At 45.7% G+C, this 18,033-nt stretch overlaps 1 protein-coding gene and 1 pseudogene across 4 annotated transcripts in view; both read left to right on the top strand.

Annotated features, from left to right (window-relative positions):
• Smyd3 (SET and MYND domain containing 3) overlaps positions 1 to 18,033 on the top strand; it is a 556,948-nt gene that overhangs the window by 233,255 nt on the left and 305,660 nt on the right. The window lies entirely within an intron of this gene.
• The window catches only part of Rpl23-ps6 (ribosomal protein L23,pseudogene 6), a 50,711-nt pseudogene that overhangs the window by 9,098 nt on the left and 23,580 nt on the right, over positions 1 to 18,033 (top strand).

Below are 18,033 nucleotides of genomic sequence, written 5' to 3'. Positions count from 1 at the left end.
ATGACTGACCCTCAGATCTGTCTTGCAACTTAATTACCATTGTATGTTTTCAGCGATTGGCAAAGAACCTTGGTTAAGAGGATGAATTGATTGTATATGTTTCTCTAGCAGGAATGGTCATTTCCCTACCAGTTTGTATTGTTAGTCAATTGTAGTAGTTTAAGAAATATTCCCCCATAGGCCCTGTGTTTTAACACTTGGTTCCCAGCTGGTGGCACTGTTTGGGGAGGATTAAGTGTCCTGGACTTGCTATGCAAAGATCATATACCCTCACTGTGGTGGTTTGAATAGGAATGACCCCCATAGACACTCATGTGTTTGAATGCTTGGCCCATAGGGAGTGGCACTATTAGAAGGTGTGGCCTTGTTGAAGTAGGTGTGGCCTTGTTGGAGAAAGTGTGTCACTGAGGGGGTGGGCTTTGAGGTCTCCTATGCTCAAGCTACATCCATTGACAGTCTCCTGCTGCCTGTGGATCCAGCTGTAGAACTCCAATCTCCTCCAGCACCGTGCATTCCTGCATGCTGTCATGTGTTCCCCACCATGATGATAAAGGACTAAGTGTTGGAAACTATAAGCCAGCCATAATTAAATGTTTTCCTTTGTAAGAGTTGCTGTGGTCATGGTATATCTTCAAAGCGATGGAAACTGTAACGAAAACACTCAGTCTACATACAGTTCACTTTCTCTCTGCCTGTTCTTGTGGTTGAGATTGTAAGCTCTCAGCTTCAGGCTCATGCCTCTGTGCCTTCTGTCTGCTGTCTGCTGCCTGCTGCCATGGCTCCTTTTCCATGGTGCACTCTTATCCCTCTAGACCCATAAGGCAAAACAAGTTCTTCTACAAATTGCTTCTGGTCTTGGAGCCTTTTCATGGCAACAGAAAAGTAACCGATGTATCACCCTTTTTTTTTTTTTTTGTTCTTTTTTTCGGAGCTGGGGATTGAACCCAGGGCCTTGCGCTTCCTAGGCAAGCGCTCTACCACTGAGCTAAGTCCCCAACCCCAGTATCACCCTTTTGTAAGATACTAACTATATATACTAAGAGAGGCATTGTTGGTCTCTCTCAAGGACAGTAAGCCTGGTTTAGGGCAGGTACCCATATGGTATGAGTACATGAAAAAGTAGATTACTTAGGAAACAATCCAGGCACAAGCCCACAGTTCCTCGTGGGCCCTGGGTTTCTCAGTTTACAAGCTTGTCCCTCCCCTATACACATAATCCTACACACATGTCCCTCCCCCACACAGATAGCACCGAGGACAATGGTCTTTGGAATGCTCCCCTTCCTCCCAATTCCACTAATGTTGTTCCTATGTATGGAAGTTAATTCTTGTTCACCTGAGTTTTCTTCCTCTCTCCTCTCCTTCCCCTCTACCTCTGGATTTCCCATTTTATCACAGTGGGAAGAGGAAAAAAAAATAAGCGTAATTCCCAGTGACCAGAAATACCAGGGTCTGTATGGCCTTTGCCTCCTGAGAGCAGCTCCGAGTTTTTGTATCTTTTCCTCTTACCTGGATCACCATGCTGCCCTCTTTGTAGCCACCTAGTGAGAGAAACGGGCTTAACACATTGTGCAGTTTTAGATTTAGTCAGAGAAGTCGACCCTGCTTAAGGTTGGGGTACTAGACAAAAACTTCAATTATGCTTGTTGTCTTACCTCCAATACACGGCTACAATAACTACAGCATTTCTTTCTTTCTTTTTTTTTTTTTTTTTTTTGGTTCTTTTTTTCGGAGCTGGGGACCGAACCCAGGGCCTTGCACCTCCTAGGTAAGCGCTCTACCACTGAGCTAAATCCCCAGCCCCAACTACAGCATTTCTTATGAAGGAAGTTCTTTCCTTCCCAGCCCTGACTGTCTGAACTCCCTTCGAGGTTCTGCTTTGCCCAGACCCTCAACCAGTGTCCTCTGCCCCAAGGCTCTAGGGCTGTTAGAGATGTCCAGGGCATTTGCTCCACTGCTGGATCCGTGCCCCAGGACCTGATGGCACCCACGGTGGGTATCCCTTCTGTCCTATCGTTTGCCACCCCGCTTCTCTTTTAATTGCACTTGTTCTTCTCACGGAGCAATAGCAGCAGCTTCATTGATTTATCAAGATGTACATGCTCCCTCTTAAAGAGCATCTAGATCAATAAACACCAAGCCTAGAAACCTAGTCCGAATTTATGTTTTTATTGAGAGTACTCTAATTAAACACATGTTCTTAAAAAAAAAAATCATCGGGCAGAGTCTGCGCGTCTTTCGACATCCGATCTGTTTCCCATGCCAGGGAGCCAGGCCTTCAGGGCCTTCACTTCCAAGTTCAGGGGCATCTAGGTAGACGGAGATTAAAAAGGCCTGGTTGTGAATATGCATAGGCCCATAAAATACACACACGCACTGGCTAAAGAGCAATACAATTTCCTCCTGCTTCCCGAATGCTCAACGGATCTATCAAGACGTGAACGTGCTGTCACAGAGAGGGAGACCCGGCTTTGCTCTGCCTAATTGTTTTCAAGGTCATCCCCTCCCTTTTACCAAAATCAAGGCAAACTGGAAAATGTCAAGCAGCCTAGACATGTGGACTGAAGCCCTGTCCTTCTTGTCAGCTCTTAGTCACGTAGAGTTGTGATTTCCAGTCTCCTGGTTACAGCCGGTCATCAGAAACAAAAGTCATGATGATTTACAATGTCAGGAACATGACTTCATTATCTTTCCAGCCATTACATATCCCAAGGATCTTTTCAAGAGAAATAATTGCCAAAAAATAATTGATGTATTCTAGGAGGATGACTATTTATGACTCCATGTAACACTGTGGAGAGAGTGATTAACTGCAATAGGTGTCTCCCGTAGATGTGTGTAACCTAAGCACACAGCCGGAGAGGCTTCTGTGCTCTGGGCCACTTAGGATGTGCGTTGAACAAGCCGACAGCACACGACTAACAGTTGGCCGAAAATAGTTTCCTGTACACAAAACAGATCTCTAGTAAAGTAACATGTTCCGAGCTGCTTACCAGGGAGGCGCGTGGTATTGTCCATACCTACCTGTGACAATTCTGGCAGAGGAGCGAGCCTTATACATCTGGACGTCCTCACACTTTATTCTGTGTGAACGTTGGAGATGATTCTCAGCTGTGTGTCGAAAAGAGATCTGGTCTATACTACTGTCTCCCTTCTGTAATCTCAGTACTTAGGAGGCTGAGGCAGGAGGATTGTTGCAAGTTCAGGTCAGTCCGGGCTATATGGGGAGTTCTGTAGATTGGAACCCTGTCTACACACACACACACACACACACACACACACACACACACACACACACACTCACACACATACACACCACCACCACCACCACCACCACCACCAACAACAACAACAACAACAAATTCCCCAAGAACAGACCTCAGGTTTCAGAACTTTGCATCCATCTACTATTGGGAAATGCTGGCTATTCTGTATAGTCCCCCAGTCCATGACCTTCCTTCGCTGGGAAACTTGATTCAGATTAAGATGAACAAAATCTCTAGATTCTTTTAACAGTAGGCGCTAGTAGATCACATAGCACATGCTGCAGATTCTCCCCAATCAGTTCTAGGTACTCAGGGGAACTGTGAGGGCAACACAGGATGACACTGGAGTATAGGCAGGGGCTAGTCACAAGCACTTTAGGACACAACCGAATGAGTTTGCAGTTTGCACCGCAAGCCCCTTGGTGGGACAAGCAAGCCTGTTTAACGTCAGTAAATAGAGCCTGGTCACGGTGGTACCATGCAGGTGGACTCCCTAGCTGTGCCTCTTCAGATGCATTTGGATGGGGCTCTGCTCTTAAGTGCAGATGGAGAAGTGGCGTTGGAGACTGAGGTCTACTGTAAGCAATTCTGCCATCCTGGGGCTGCCCCGTTTACTGCTTGAGACCTCAGCATGTGTAGCCAACATGTTCTGGATGAGAAGAGTCGTCAGACAGCCTGCTTTCCTTCTCTCAGGGCTCTGTAGATGCCTTCTCTCCAGCTCTCTCTCCTAGGCCTGCAGGGTCTCTTATCTTCCCTTAGTCGTCCCCAGATTTTAAGGATTGGCTTGTCCTGGCTATGATCTGAGAACATTTCCCCCTACTCCTGCCCAAGAATCACCTCCGGTCTGCTGCTGCCTCTCTCTGTGGTTTGAGCGCTCACGACAAGTTCTGCATCAGGGATCTGGTGACCGTGTTGGAGATAATACAGAAACCGAGGTTTGTCCCGTGATGTCCTGAGCAGCTGTCTTCATAGCCCTTTGCCTTGACCCGTCCTCACAGAGCCCTGCCACCTTCCTTAATCGCGCACAGCAATTTAGCTCTCAAACATCCCTAGGCTGTGCGCTCACTTTTGCAGATTCCATAGCTCGTTAATGCTCCAGTGCCGGGGAGCTGGGGAGAGCTTTTCGATCTTGGCCTTCTCTTTCTCTCTCCCCCTCTGAAGCTGAGGGAGCCAAGCTGTGGAGGTATTTATTTCCAACTACCACACGTTTTCACATCGCTAGCCTGAGCCACGGGAAAAGGTTCGTTCAGTTTTCGTTTCACACTTTTTCTTCTTATACTGTCAGGTGGGTAAAGAGACAGGAAGAAGTCAGAATTTCCAAACCAGAGCTGCTGTAAGCAGTGAAGAAATGTGGGCACGAGTAAGACAGTCGCCAGCACCAGAAGGAGGCAGGCGGATGCGTCCAGCTGGCTGGTTCTCGGATGTATCTGGAAGCAGGTGTGCGAGCAGGACAGGATGGGAGCTGATATTTCTTCTCAACCAGGGTTTCTACCCTGCCTTTAACCATTCCGTTCCCAGATAAAAGACACACAACCTTTATAATAAGCCTTCATCAGCACTAGAGCTGGGCAGATGTTTACCCTCTATGCTGTTAGGTCTGCTTCCCTGCTAGTAACCCCTCAATGACTTGCCATGTTCTGTCTGGGCTGCTCTTAACTCCAGTTGGTCAGCCTTCGTGGCCATGTTTTTAAGATTCTTCCCCCATGGCATCTTCTCCCCTCTCTACCTTCCCTTTGAAGTCTTTCTTCAGACCTTGAGCAGGGAACAGAGGGGGACCCCACCTATCTCAATTCTGCCCAGCTATAGTCTGTAGGTGTCTTCATTCACCGATCAGGGATAACGTGGGGGTCAAGGTCACATAATTACCTGTGGATTCTCTCATCCCTGGGGTAACCGGGCCTTCGGGCACAGCATCTAGCATTGCATTACGTAGCAAGAAACAGACTTCAGCAGGAACATGGAAAGCCAGATCACCTTGTTTTGTCTCCTGTCTTTCCTAATTTTGTGAATTTAAATGAGTTACTTAACCTCCAGTTCCTTTCTTATTTGTAAAATAAGAGAAATAACCACCGGGGTTTTGAGGAGACTCACGTGAGGTGATCACGAGGTGCCAGGTGATTCTTGTGTTTGCCACCCTGCGGCCCTGGCCAGCCCTTCCCTGCTGTGGTGGTTTCCCCCGATGTGGCTCCTGCACTGTGATTCCTGTGTCCTGTATACTCTAGCACAAACCTTTGTCACATCAGAGACTTTGCAGCATCAACTGCCCACGACACTTTATAGACACTGTCCATTCATGCTTTCTTCCTAGTCACTATCATTAGGTTTTTGGTTGTTTGTTTTAAATATACCTCGGTCAATTCAAATCAGAAAACTTTCTGCTATGGTTTGGGTCCTAACTGCTCTCAGTAGGCCCACAGGTCAAAGCTTTGATTCTCACAACCTGTGGCACTACTGGGAAATGGTGGGTCCTAGTAGATGTCTTTGGGTTACCAGGGGCGTGTCCTCAAGTGACTGTTAGATCCCAGTCTCTGTGTCTTTATTCCACTATACAGTCCGTGCCACGGTGTTTCACCCCTGCCCCAGAGCAATAAGACCAATTGATTATAAATCAAAACTTCACACCTTTTCATATTACAATTGATCATTTCCGACACTGCTTTACAGACTTCATCATGGCTGAGGACAGTTTTCAAAGCCGATGTCAGTGAAAGCCGGTGGGCCTGGCTTCTGGGACAGTTGCTCTTTCCTGATCTGAAGGACTCACAGGGCTGCTTGGTAACCTTCCCTTCTGTCAGGCTCTCAGAATGCCCAGGCACAGCGGGGAGGCTGAAAGATGGAGACCACGCCCCGGGTGGCAAAAAGAAAACACTGATGTATTTGGGTCCCTGCTGATGTTGCAGGAGTCCTGGGAGATCAAGAGCCTTCCCCTTCAGTGAAGCGTTTCGTCTGGTGTTCTGTTGTAAACAGTAGAATTTAATTCTGCTTACATGTGTCTTTCCAAAATTTCCTTAGATATTTTTTTAAAATTTAATTGTTAACGATTGGCTTCTTCTCATCAGTTACTTAAACCTCCTTCTCAGGATGCCGTGGCTGCCCCTTCTCAGGTAGTGCTGTCTTCTGTGTCCTGCACATGTCTTTTTGTACCACCACCTCGTTAGCACACCTGAAATGATCTTGTTTTGTTTACTAGGTCCCTTGCTCACTGTCCTAGACGGTGAACCATGTCTGATCCTAAAGTTGCTGCTCCATAAATATTTTCTAACTCAGTAAAAACCAGCTATAATAGATTGAAGGTGAAGTTTTTACAAGTGAGGGTTTCACTAGAGAGAGAGAAACATGGAGTTTGTGGTGCTAAGGCAGTGATGTGTATTCTGTGTGCGTGTATTTTTATACGTGTCAGTTCAATGTACCAAGTATTCCATATACCTGCATTTTCTGATTTTTTTTCAGTAAGTACTTCGTTTAGGAAAAAAGCAAACAAAGGGCTGGCATAGGGGTTTGTGGTAGGCTGTACACAGGACCGTAAGTTCCATCCCACCACTGCAGAAACAAAACACGAAATCCTGTACCATATATCTGCATGCTGGGTCATTCTAAAATAAACCCACTTTCCTTTGTTAACCAGCACATATTTATTTCTATTTTAAACTGGGTCTCGTGTCCCCGCAGCTACCCTTGATTTCTCTCTGTAGCGGAGGACGATCTTAGTTCGCCTGCTTCCACCGTGTAAGTACCGTCCTTACAGACACTGGGGATCACACCCGGGTCCATGCTATTAATCTTTAGGTGCTGTATGTGAAGCTTTAAATGCGTGGTACATTTTCAAATGCAGCCACATCTTGTCCAACCAGAGATGCCCTGTCTCACGTCTCGGTGGCTTTCTGTCAAAATGTGCCATTTCACAGGGCAGGATGGTCTTCGTCCTGGCCATTTCAGAGGATGGCATTTCCTGGGTGAAATGTCAGAATCCGTCACACCCGTCACAAGCCAACAGGGCTGTCTCATTTTCGCCGAGGATGGAGAAAGAGTCGAGAGAATAACAAGTCGGTTTTTACTTTACAGAAGCAGCATTTGGGAAAAGAACCTTCATTTAGAAGTCAGCCGTTCCCCTCGCAGCAGACCATCGTCAGCTTTAATAATTCATTCTGAAACCTGGGCTTCTGCGGCCGATGCTTCTAGCTCTTTACTTATTTAGAGGCCCCTGTCCCCCTTGGTTTGCACCTGCAACTGCCCCTTCCCACACAGCCAGTGGGAAGTAATATGTTTGCCAGAATCATTGAAGACCCAGGGCTTCCCAGAAATCTTCAAATCTGTTGGGAATTTGCTCACGAGAACCACAGGTCCAGGGCTGTAAACTCGGGAATCAGAAGCTTGTGGTGCTGTGATTCTTGAGAAATTCAAAGCCCCGAAATATATTTCCTGGCTTGAAGATTTTCAATTCCACTAGGGGATTGATAGAATTATGCTAGGCTCCGGTGTGCCTAATCAGAATAGCAGAATACCGAAAACAGAACAAGAGGGCCGGTGACAGGACAGCAAGGCTGCCCCTGTGGCAAGGGAGAGGAGGGACTTCTTTCCTTTAGTGCTGCTGGGTGACCCTGTCATGGATAGAGAACACTCCTGGTATTTAAAACAAAAGAAGGAAAGAAAAAGAAAACAAAAACATCCTTTGCAGCTGACCGCAAACATGATTACAAAGAGCGACTTGAGAAGAGATCTGTGTTATCATGTTTCCTTGATCTACACACAACGTCTGATGGAATGCCAGCCTCGCTTGGAAGCCTGGCATCATAAGAAAAATAATTGTTTCTCTCTCTCTCTCTCTCTCTCTCTCTCTCACACACACACACACACACACACACACACACACACACACACGCGCGCGCGCGCATACACATACAGGAATACATACACACATACACATGCACACACATACATGCATATGCACATGCATACACAAATGTGTTTGTATAGCCACATGCACCTGTGGCATATGCACCTGCAGTGTGCATGACTCTGGAGGCCAGACCTTAATGTCAGGTGCCTTCCTCACTTGTTCCTCACCTTACTTTTTGAGAGAGCCCATCAGGCTAGCCAGCTGGCCAGTAGAGTACAGGAATCTGGTCACCTCTGTCCTCCGTCCCCATTCTGGGTTATAGAAACACTGCTGCTCCTAGCTGTGTATGCTGCAGGTCCAACCAGACATCCTCATTCTTTCTGCAGGCCCTTAGCTGTTGAGCTCTCTCCTAGGCCTTGCCGTAGCCTCCTAACCAGGCCGCAGAGTGTTAGGATGAAGAACATAGGCTCTGGGACAGAGGGTAATTTGTGCCCCATCTGACCTTGGGCAAGTTACTTACCTCTGAGCCCTGATTTTCTTGTCTGCAAACTGTGCACTCAAAGCCACGGGAAGGAACTTTGGAGAGAAGGCTAAGCATAAGCTGGAGAGAGGCAAAAGTGCAACCAGAGGACACAAATCGGAAGAGAGGAGGACACTGTAGGAAGGACAGAGGATCGGCGTTGGGGCTCTTTTCCTTTATCTAGGTCTGGTTTACTGTTGTAAGCCCTGCACGGGACGCATCTGTTATTCTGAACAGGCGTAAGGCAAAGAAGTGTGCTTTGTTGTTGTTGTTATTGTTGTTGTTGTTGTTGTTGTTGTTGTTGTTGTTGTTGTGTTGGAACAAGGCTTTACTTTGTAGCTCAGTCTGGCCCTAAACTCACAAACATCCCAGTGCCTCACAAATGCTGGGACTGCAGCCGTGAACTGCTATACACAGCTGAAGGCTTATTAAGTATTGAGATTTGCTTTTGTATCTCTTAGGAAACCCCACCCTTAGCCCCCTGGATCCCCACACCTGGGTTTTGGATGTTACCCACATTGCCTTCATGACTCGACTACCTAATGATCCCCGAGTCTTTCCTTTGTCTTGTCTTCCCCTTCATCTAGTCAAACACTAAGTATAGTTTGCTTCCAACGTTTTACCTAAAAGGTAAAAGGGTTTCCTTAATCTCATAGACTCAGAGCCTGAGATATTTCAGGGTTTGGAAGTTGTACGTAGTTTTGAACTATTGAGTATCTTTAATCTTCAAATTATGGAACCCAGGAGCAGGGCCTGACACTGTACTCAGTAGAGAGCTCGCCTAATGCACAGGTGCAAGGAGTGCAGACACCAGGTTGCTGGCAAATAGCTGTGGTGCCAGCACTCGGGAGGTAGAGGTCAGAGAGTCAGAAGTTCAAGGTTCTCTTCAGCAATACAGTAAGTTCACAGGCAGTTGAGGATGGATGAGACCCTCTCTCAAGAAACAAAACAAGCTCTCTGACTCTTTCCCGATGTTCAAGATGTCGAAGATGACTTGGTGGGTCCTCCGGAGCGAAATTCCAAATTTTCCTGGGTCTTCTGGTAGGAGCTGTTATCATCATCTGTGCTGACAACAAAGGAGTCAAAAACCTGTATATCATCCCTGTGAAGGGAATCAAGGGACGGCTGGACAGACTTCCTGCTGCTGGTGTGGGCGACATGGTGATGCCACAGTTAAGAAAGGCAAACCAGAACTAAGAAAAAAGGTACATCTGGCGGTGGTAGTTCAACAACGAAAGTCACGTCGAAGAAAAGATGGGGAGCTTCTTTATTTTGAAGATAATGCAGGGGTCATAGTAAACAGTAAAGGTCAGATGAAAGGTTCTGCTATCGCAGGTCCAGTTACAAAGGAGCGTGCAGACTTGCAGGACAGGACGGCATCCAATGCAGAGAGAGCACTGCGTGGTTCTCCAGTGTACTTGTAACATGCGTTCATTAGAAAGTCTTTGCTCTGAAAACAAAACAAAAAAAACAAAAGATCCGATGGTCTAGGTGCGTTTTGGAGTTTGGTTTGGGGATTAGGGATGTGCATACAACCTGTGCCACCTTTTTGGTGAAGCAAATTCACACTTGGTCTTCAGACGAACTGTAATTCTTTAGGCTGCATGTCCCTCAGTTTGATTTGATGTCCCTTTCTCTGATCTCCAAGTCAGCTAGCGTGTGTTGTAGAGCACCCTCCGCCCTACAGATAGCTTCTGCTTCTGCCAGGCCCTGAGCTCTCGTGTTTTCCTCAGCCGTTTGTGTCTCTAACCACTCAGCACATACTCCACAGAGAAAGGGAACCTCGATGGCTTTTACAAACGAGTTTTAGATTTATTTATATATTTAAATTATTCTTCTTTTTATTTTTCTGTGTATTGATGTTCTGCCTGCATCCCTCTGGGAGGATACCAGATTTTCTGCGACTGGAGTTATAGACAATTGTGAGCTGCCATGTTTGTGGTAGAAATCGAACTTGGCTCCTCTGGAAGAGCAGCCAGTGCTCTTAACGGTTGGGCCATCTCAATCTCAGTGGTTTTTAAAGGTGCCAACGAAGGTGCCTTTTCAAGTCAAGCTTTGGCTCATGATATAATTTCCAAAATATGCTCCCAAATATCATAGATATCTTCCTATTGAGTGTTATAAAAGATGGCATTCTAAAACTTTCTTTAGATTCTAAACTGTTAGGGAATCCATGTGGTGGTAAAATTTCTTTTCTCCGCTCTCATCAACAACATAAAACATCTTCAGCAGCTGTTTTATTCTCGTTTTCTCCCTTGTTTTCTATTTCCGAGCCTTCTTGGCATTGGAGCATTTGGCTTCGAGAACATTTTGCTGAGGAGTGACCTATACACAGTAGCCATACTAGGTCTTTGGTGTTGAAACCGATAGTCTGATTTTTACCGTTAGGTTTAAAACTTCTGTACTGAGAAGACCCTTACCCGGCACAGGATAAATGTGATTTCTGTTTAGCGATGATTTGAGACAAATGTAGATCAGGAGCTAAGCCCTCATCGGAGCTCTCGAGCCAGTGCTCTGGTGCTAAGGCCAATTAAACACACGAGTCCTAGAGAAAACCAGAGAAAAGAGATTTGTTCAATGTGGCCACACTGGGAAGAACAAATAAGAGGACGTGGTGAACTGTAGAGTCCATCCCTGAGTTTCTGAGAGCGAGATTTGAGTAGAAAGAGCTCTGTGTTGCTGTACAGACCCTAACAGGTGTGGTCCGGCCTGTCGCTGATAGTGACTCTGGTCTGTCTTTCAAGGTGGTCTGATAAACGGTTAGAACTGTTTGAAATGTCTTCTCTGGTGATAGATCCTCCTCTGGCAGACACCAGGCTCCTACATTCTCCTTCTGCTAGTGTTCGGTTCCCAGGATATAACAGTATCTTGGGGACCATTGTTTCGGTGGTTTGAGAGCCACAAGGAGGTGGGATGTCTCCTAAGAACATCTTCCACCCTGCCAGGAAAGCTGCAGGGGAAAGCAAGCACAGTAGGTTGTTAGTATTTAGCACAGCAGGCTGCCAGCATTTAGCACAGTAGGTTGTTTGCATTTAGCATTGTCAGTGGTGAAAATTCCACCAGCAAATGTTTGATGGTTCCTCTCAGCTGGACTTGATAGTCAAGCTCCCTGGTTTGCTTGAGTTCTTGCCATGAAGGTCATGCTTTGGTTTTGTGGAGCAGAATTGCTTAATAGGCTTGGGACTATGCACTTTTCTTTAACCAAAACCACATAGAAGCATTGAGAGGACTGGTTTGATATGTTGTATCGAAAGTATAAAATTAAGGGGGATGAAAGTCGTCTGCTTTGTATTGGTCTTGTCATGAGAGGGTTGGAATTTGTCAAGGGGCTAACGCCAAACACCAAGGAACACTGCCCATGCAATTACGGCCCAGTGTCGCCAGCCTTGTAATTATTATTCAGCCCCTTCGATGAGAGGTGAACCCCATGGTTTATTCTTTCCGGGAGCTTAGTATAATTTGTGTTTTCACGATTTTGTTTGTGTTTGTTAAGTTGTCATCATACTAAGTGTAGGATCAAGACCAAGGACGCTTTCTTTGTCTTGGGCTGCGGCCAAGCCTGCAGCTTTTTGAAGCCTGAGAAGTTTTCAGTATGATTGCTTTGAAACCTATGAAGTAGTATTTTCCTGACGGTCTCAAAGGAAAGATGGGGGAAAAAGAAAACCGCACAGAGAGTGGGAGGTCCGACTCTTGGGCCCAGGATCTACCATCATTATATCAGCAGCAGAAAGGCTTGTGGTGGCCCATACGTGTGACCTACGTATCTTTCTGTGCTGTGAACAGAGGTAAAACTTAGAAGGCTTGGGCCCTAATCACTCTACACGTGTGAGCTAGTTGCTTACTGGAGACTCAGGAGTCCTACCTGTTAGAAGTTTGGTCCTTTCATAGTGCACTTGCCAAAGACACTGGTTTCTTATCAAGAGGGTTGTAGAGTGGTTAACGTCAGCAGAGACAGAATCACTGTGGTGTGTAATGGAGGCCCCAGGGCCACCAAAGCTCACCTTACTTCTCTTGATTCATTTGCGAGCACATGCAGGAGACCCTGACCTGCTTGGCTGTGAAGATGGAGAGCCAGGCCAACATATCTTTCTGTGTCCTTTTGTGAACCCACAGAGTGGCACAGTCTTAGGAGAGTAGAGGAGACAGTGATTCCTGCATGACCCCACAAGCAAAAGGGGTTGGAGCTTCCTATGTGCCTTGTGGCCTTTCAAAATCAGTGCCATGGATTTACTGCTCAACAGGGCCACAGTATGTGCTCTACATAGTGGGAGACTTGGAAACAGACAGTAGCAAGCATCATGTGGTCTGGCGTGGCGTAGACTGTGAGGAGTTTCTTAACATTTGGCCTTTGGTGTCCTCCGTGACACCCGCTGGCTGGCTGGCTGGCTTCCTCAGGCAGCAGCTCTGCACATGGAAGGCCCATCCAGGACCATGGAGCAGCAGTGAAAGTGGCTTGTGATGGGTGAGCAAAAGGACCCAGCCAAAGTTTGAAAAGTCACTTCAGCTCTGAAAGGACTTGACAGCCATCAGGGATAAGGGCTCACTCTTCAGCGATTAAGCAAACAGGAAGAGACCTTAAACTTGGTTCTTTTAGTGATCTAACACCACACCGTTAGAGCAGAGATCGGACAGCCACAGACAGAGCAGTTAGGAGTTTGTGTCTTCCTTGGTTAAGAAAAGCCATGAAACTCTCTCAAGAATTAATTATTCATTAGGGACAATGAAAAATCTCAGCCATGACTTTGCAGATGTCCCAGCATTCAGCAGCACAAAAGATACTGGTATGTCATGTCAAAAAGCCTTTTCTACATAATTAAGAACAAAATATAACTTGGTTGAGAATGGCAAAAGAAGCAGGAAGGCCTGCCCTTTGACCCCTCTCGAGCACTAGGTTTGGATGTTTCCAGAGGCCATCATCATAACATCAGTCTGGACTGAACAGAGAAGAAGTGAGTTGTGGCGGGCGTATCTTTGGGCATTTGTCCTTAGGAGCTTTTATTACTCATTTTATGGGTTTATACCTATTAGTAATTTTTAAGTTTAATTGACATGCATTTGTGCATTTGTGTAGGTACAGTTTAATTCAATATATGTAAATGAAATGTGACTAATCAAATCAGCATAGTGTCTAAGTTAGGGTTTCCATTGCTGCGAAGGGACACCGTGACCAAGTCAACTCTTATACTGGGACAATTGGAGATGGCTTACAGCGTCAGAGCGTTCAGTCTGATATCACATGGTAGTGTCCAGGCAGACTCAGTGATGGAGAGGGAGCTGAGAGTTCTGCATCTTGATCCATCGGCAGCCAGGAGAGGACTGGTACCCTCCGGCAGCTGGGAGGAGGCTCTCTCAAAGCCCACCCCACAGTGACACACTGACTCCAACAAGGCCACATCTCCTAATAGGCCATCCACTCACTTCCTGGACCTATTTATACCACCACATATTCAGTTAGCATCTCCATCTCCTCAAAAGGCACCCATTTCTTTGCACTGGAAACCTCTGGACCCTCGTAAGTTGTTGTAGACTCTAGCGAAGGTCCCTTGCTAGAATGGATTCTCCCATCTAACTGCAGCATTCCCACCCGGAACCTGATACGGAGCTTCTCTCCCGCCTTCTCTGTGCTTCTCTATTAAGTCCTATTCACTTCCCTATACTGTAGGATAATGTTTTTGTGCACTGTGTAAAGTTTACCCTTGGGTTATTAAAATGCTGATTTTTCTGCCCTCAAATCTTTTTTCAATCTGGACACAGCATTGTAATGCTTATACCAAGAATCTCCTGTCTCAAATTTGGGCAAACAATTCTTACCGTTTATTCTCTGCCTTGTCAATAAATGCTGATCAGCCAGTGGGTTGGCAGAATAGAGAATATGGCGGGATGCTCTCCAACCAGAGGGAGGAGGAGAGGCAGAGAGCACAGAGGATGGGGGATTTGGAGCCATGAGGAAGGAGGTCAGAGAGACACCATGAAAACACACTTGAAGCCCAAAGAGCCAGATCGATAATAATATGCAAGTGTCATGGGATGAGACTGGGAGGTAGCCAGGTTAACATAGAAAGTAAACATAGATCACTTAACTGATCAACTAATGAGGTGTAGTTTTAAATAAACCTTGGTTTATCTGTGTGATTATTGGGGAATGACATAAAGTGGAAAAATACAGCTGCCAGATTAATTCACTATTTACATTTATATTAAAAACAATTCATTTGCAGTATACAAAATCACCCCCCAATGACTCTTTGCTATGTTAGAAATTAAAACTAAGAAGTTGAAGTATTTATTAATTCGTTTAAAATAAGTCGATAAAATTTTAATACAAAGTATTTTATGAATTTTTATGATTTTTCTCAACAAGGAAAAACTGGGAGTAACATTGTTTTCAGTTTTCAAACATATTTAACATCTGGCCCAATAGATGACTCCTGAGTCCTCAAGGCCTCTTCTGGAGTGTTCTCTTGTGACACCAAGGTGTCCCCCCACCTGGACACCTTGTGTCTACTCCTGTGGCTGGGGGTGGCACAGAGAGTGAGTTCTTGTGCTAGCATGAGGACCTGAGTTTGGAACCCTAGAACCCACATGGAGCCTCAGGAGGGCACCGTGCACCCGTGCTCCAGCACTGAGCAGTGGAGACAGGCAGGTCCTGGGGTTTCTGTCCTGCCAGTCCATCAGAAATGGGGAGCTCCATGATCAGTGGTCAGTGGTACACTGTCTCAAAACGTAAGGGGGAGACAGCTGATGCCAATCTCTCTATACTCACCCTCTCACACATTCATATACAAATAAACAAATACACACACACATACACAGAGACACAAAAACACACACAGACACAAAAACACACACACACACAGACAGATACACACACAAACACACACAGACACACAGACACAAAAACACAGACACACACACAGATACACACACAGAGAGAGACACACACAGATACACACACACACAAAACACAGACACACACACAGAGACACACACAGATACACACACACACAAACACAGGCACACACACAGAGATACACACAGATACACACACACAAAACACAGACACACACAGAGACACACACAGATACACACACACACAAAACACAGACACACACAGACACACACAGATACTCTCTCTCTCTCTCTCTCTCTCTCTCTCTCTCTCTCTCTCTCTAAGAACCAAACCAAACCCAACTCTCTACTTCTGAGACACCAAGAGTGATAATGGTGATTTTCTTGGTGTTTGGATAAAGAAGAGGTTTGCAGCTGGGGATATGGGCATGATCCTTTTCCAAAGGGACCTGAAAGTTCTTGGTGTGCATTTCGGGTAAATTTATCTCTGTGGTGATGAATTTGAGTATGATCTGATCAGCAAGAGGAAATTTATCTTCATTCCAAAACTTTTACTGTGGAAACATATCTAGTAAAACAGAATCACTGACCTCTATTCTCCCCCCAGCCCCCTCCCCCTTTGGGGTGAGGATGATGGGCCGGGTCCTTTGCAAGTGTGCTGGAGGCTTCTTTCTCCATGGCCCGGCAGGTAGCTTTTTCACCCTTTTTGTAATAGATGAGCATAGGGACGGCAGGAGAAATTAAGGCTCTTGGATTATCACACTAATTAGTAAACCTGGGATTTTGATACTGCTTCATCTTGCTTTTTTCCTGTTACGTCTGAGAAGAATGGGTTTGCTACACTCATCCCGCATCTAGAACGACATCATGACTTGGAAAGAGGCAGTGTTAGTGGGCTGATGTATTCCTACCTTGAAGATCACTTTATGAAATCGTTTCTGAAGCATGTCATTTGAACCCAGAGCCAAGGATCTGCATAATCAACCCTTCTTCTCCCACCATGAATAAAACAGAGGCAAATGCTGGCAACATTTTTTTTTCCTACAGGGCTCTAGATGAACCAAGGTACCAAGGTATGGTGCTTGCTTCCCACTCTCTGCCTAGTCTTTTCCCCTTCTTGACTCTCTTGACATTCATAGTTGAACAGTCTGTGCCTTCTGTGGCCACAGAGGAGAAATCCTTGGTTTGAATATCTATTGGTTTGTCTCTGTGGGTTATTCTTAGGCCGTATTAGACTGCTATACTAATTGGTCTAGTTAGCAATATAGTTATGTTTAACTACCAGGTGTAAGTGTACACCATCATTTCTCTTACTAGTTCTAATTACAAAAAGGAGGGAGCTGTTCTTTTTCCAGTGGTGACTTGGAGCAACAGCAGGCTGTGAGTTGAAGAAGAAATTCAGGGACTGGAACCTTGCCTCCTCAGCCCCTAATGACCAAAGGCTTGATTGACGCTTCCCTTGCTCACGTGATTCTGTTCTTTTCGAAATGTATGGTATATTCTGTTACTTGGGCATAAAATGTGCTGTCAGACTGATGCTCTGCATTTGAGAGTGGATTTTTGCTGAGGACTTTTTGGGGGACGGGTGTTGATCGTGGTCTAATCATTTCATAATACCGAGAAGAGTTTGATATGCTTTAGAGGGTAGCTTTAATAACAAACTTGTAAGCAGATGAGTCGAACTCCTCTCCCAGGCTTAATTATAACTATCAGCTGTGCTTTTGCTGAGTGAAAGCCAAACCCAAGATTGGTGACCTCTGGGGATTTGCTGTCATCATTCAATAATATGTTGTGAAGGAGCTGGAGTTAAGAAACAAAAAGGGGACTGGAGAGATGGCTGGTTCTGAGTTCAATTCCCAGCAACATGGTGACTCACAACCATCTGTAATGGGATCTGATGCCCTCTTCTGGTGTGTCTGAAGACAGCAAAATGTACTCACATATATAAAATAAATCTTAAAAAAAAAGAAAAGAAAAGAAACAAAAGGGAAGAAAGGAAACCCCAAAATGCCATTAACCATGACTTTCTTTTGGTTTGTTTGTTTGTTTGTTTGTTTGTTTGTTTTTGAGACATATAAATCTCTATGTAGCTCTGGCTGTCCTGGAACTGGCTCTGTAGATCAGGCTGACCTCGAACTCACAGGAATTTGCCTACCTCTACCTCCCTATTCCATCGATCAAAGGTGTGTGCCGTGAGGCCTGATTGTCAACTTCATTTTTAAAAATCCTGGCTCCTTGAGAACTGAAGTCCAAGTGTACCATGTGGAGGTTGGGGCAGCATGGTGACAAGCTGGTTTTCAGGAAGTGTGATGTTTGAGGCAGGATGACAGTCACATTGCCTCTTCTGGATGAAGCGTGTTTCCTGGGATGCTTTAACGTTCTGGGAAATAAGAGATGTCGATGCCTTCAAAGCTCAGAAGCAAATGCGTTTCCCTTGCACGATCTTCACAGAATTTCAGAAACGAGTCAGGGACAGGGCTTCCTTATAGCAGCGAATCCAAAACAGCAGGTGAAGAGGCTCCTCTAACAGGGAGAGCAGAGGATGGATTCACAGCCTTAGC

This window comes from Rattus norvegicus, chromosome 13 (assembly GCF_036323735.1).
Source record: "Rattus norvegicus strain BN/NHsdMcwi chromosome 13, GRCr8, whole genome shotgun sequence".
Taxonomy (NCBI): domain Eukaryota; kingdom Metazoa; phylum Chordata; class Mammalia; order Rodentia; family Muridae; genus Rattus; species Rattus norvegicus.
Note: the sequence above shows the minus strand (reverse complement) of the source record. Positions and strands in the feature narration are given on the sequence as shown.